Here is a 3,187-nt window from a genome sequence, read left to right on the forward strand (position 1 = left end):
AAGTGAATAACATGATAACAATGATTACAACAAATTACATAGAATTATATCGATAACAATGACATATTATATGCTAACATTAGTATCCATTGATAATACCGTTGTGGTGGTGATGGTGACCAGAGACGATATATACCGGATTGTTTAATTCTAATTTGATCGGCTTTAAAGAGTTTCCTACGAAAATCAGACAAATCGAAGTACAAATTGGACTCGTTGAACTTGAAATCTGAATCAATGGTGATGTGGTAAGATGGATCTGCGGGAAGATAGTGATGACTCAGCCATGAGTACTGGATTTTTGTGAACGATTTTCAGATGATAAAGAATAAAAAATGGTGAGGTGAGAGAATATGTGAGCAGATTTTTAACTTTATTTTTTTGCAAAAATCTGCGAATGCTATCAGATGTTACCCAAATTAAAAATCGTGTTATCACTAGGCACTATGTTGTAATTATAATTTCTATATCTGATGCAGTAACAATATTAATCTTCAAAAATTGGCTGTCCCAGTTATTTGTTAAGGGGATTGTGAGGTTATCAACACTTTTCAGTATTCACTTCACTGCTAATAATATCATCAAGTAATGAAAACTAATTACGAGATTAGCATTCTCATTGGAACATAACACCTATGCGCTGTATTCGCGAGTGGGTCCTCCTGGTATCTTTGAAAGAATTCTGAAGTTTAGACACAGTAGGAGAGAGGAGAAAAAAAAGAGAGAGTCTTTACTATTCTTCAGTGTGGGAGAGAGAGAGAACGAAGAGCTGTAAAGCACATGACCTCTATACCATTGTGGCCTCAGCCTCCGATACAGCTCCTCAGCCGCTGCAGCTTCGCGACGGTGATGCTTTGAAACATCGTCCCGATATACAGACAAGGTTTTGTTTTTTACCTTTCTGTTTGTTTGAGTCTCTCTTTCTCTGTTCGATCCTCTTACGTCTATGTTTGGTAAACTATGCATTTCAATCTTACGTATGGTGGGTGTTTCTAGATCTCGGCTAGATCTAGCTCCGGGTTTTCTTGTTTCGGTGTCTCAGTGAATCGATCTGTGTTCTTGGGCTCGTTCGTGTTGTTTTCTGATTTGAGCTCACACGAAGTGGCTTTTCTCATCGAAGATGGCGAATTTGACTTGATAGTAGCTAGTCTTAATTTTTTGTATTCAGATGAAAGTTTCAACCTATTCCTAGTGAAGACCCTGATTCAGTAGTATTAACCTTTGAAGACAAAATAATTAGGTTACAGAAAATTTAAGAGGAAGAACACGATGAAGATGCTTGTTTTACTGATTAATTTGGTTTTTGCCCTTTCATCTATTAAATATTTCCTCGGGTGAATTTTATTACTTTATTTGGCTTTTGTTATTCATATTCGCTTGTTTGATTCAAAACTGTTCACTCCAAAAAGTACTTGTGGGTCTTCGAGTTTTAATCCTGACAGGTTTTGTAGTCTTCGTGTAATTATGTGATTCTTGGCCCATTCTTTCTTTTTGCAGTCTGTATTGATTCTGAACTCTCTTTTGTTTTGTTGTGTTCTTTTGGTCTGTTCTTCATTCTTAATAGTGTTTGTTCCATGGTGTGTAATGATTGTATCTTTTGAATGTACGGATTTGATGTCCACAAGATGTTGACATCCTAATGTTGCTGGGTTTGAAAGCTATTTAAAAGACCATATGCTTGACATAGACTGAGTGAAGAAGGATTCAAATAATTTAGATTGGTTTTTCTATTGGTTATTATTTTGTGATCTGATGTTTATTAGGGGAGAAATCACTAAATGTTACCAGTTTTCTTTATTCTTTGATGACAAGAATAGTTTAATGCTTGTAATAATATGTTCTTGTTTGATTGCAGGTAATGTCTGCTGCTGTTATAGAGGGAAATGATGCTGTTACCAGTCACATCATTTCCACTACAATTGGAGGCAAAAACAGTGAACCTAAACAGGTAGGATTAAATCTACAAATAAGGCAGTTATTGCTCATGAATTCGGTGCACACTACCATGTGTAAGGTTACCTAAGTTTTAGGGTTAATACTTTGTGGCTCATTAATGCCAACTTTAAGTAGGCCTATTAGCTTATGTTTCCTCCTTCTACCTTTTACAAACAATTAGTTACATGGCCGAGCGGGTTGCTAGAACAGGATCTTTCGGAATTGTATTCCAGGTATTTTTTGTGCTTGTAGCTTTTATAGGCAATAGCTTTTTTCTTTCATTTCTGATCAATTTATGAACTTACCTTTCTAAGAGAAGTGCTTGGAAACTGGAGAATCATAGCCATTAAGAAGGTTTTGCAAGATTGGTTCTATAAAAACCATGAGCTGCAATTAATGCGAATAATAAACCACCCTAATGTGGTTTCTTTGAAGCATTGTTTCTTCTCTACAACGAGTAGAGATGAGCTCTTCCTCAACCTTGTTATGGAGTATGTACCCGAGACTTTGTACCGGATTTTGAAGCACTATACTAGTTCAAACTAGAGGATGCCTTTTTTTAATGTCAAACTTTATACATACCAGGTATGCATTGTTATCTGCCACAAATATTCTTGGTTTTTCTTATTGATCCTGAAACGGGTTAGCAAATATTTTGTGCAGATCTTCAAAGGCTTGGCTTATATCCATACTGCTCCTGGTGTCTGCCACAGAGATGTGAAACCACATAACCTTTTGGTAAGTTGATCTATTGTGTTTGTCTTCAGTAACCATTACTAGACTGTAATCCAATTCTCTGGTGCGTTCTGTAGGTTAATCCCTTCACTCATCAGTGTAATCTGTGTGATTTTGGAAGTGCAAAAGTATTGGCAAGGTTTTACCTTATATATGCTGTTTCATTTATTTTTCCACTGCTTATGTGTTCTGTCTCATGAAATCAATTGCATTTTATTTGTTTTCATGATCTTTGCAACATGTGACTATTCACTTCAGGTGAAAGGTGAACCAAACATATCATATATTTGTTTTCGGTATTACCGAGATCCAGAACTCATCTTTGGGGCCACATAGTATACATCGTCCATAGATATATGGTCTGCTGGTTGTGTTTTGGCAGAGCTCTTTCTTGGTCAGGTTAGTGTAACTGTAAACTATTTATCCATTAAGTATCTTGAGAACTAAAGCATTTCTCCAATATCTTTGATAATCAATTGATATTACTTATCTTCAGCCGTTATTCCCCAGAGAAAAT

The 3,187-nt window shown here is 36.0% G+C and overlaps 1 pseudogene; it reads left to right on the plus strand.

Moving 5' to 3' along the window:
• Positions 1–747: 747 nt before the first annotated feature.
• The window catches only part of LOC18027300, a 24,233-nt pseudogene continuing 21,793 nt past the window's right edge, over positions 748–3,187 (plus strand).

This window comes from Eutrema salsugineum, unplaced genomic scaffold, assembly GCF_000478725.1.
Source record: "Eutrema salsugineum unplaced genomic scaffold, Eutsalg1_0 scaffold_10, whole genome shotgun sequence".
Lineage (NCBI taxonomy): Eukaryota > Viridiplantae > Streptophyta > Magnoliopsida > Brassicales > Brassicaceae > Eutrema > Eutrema salsugineum.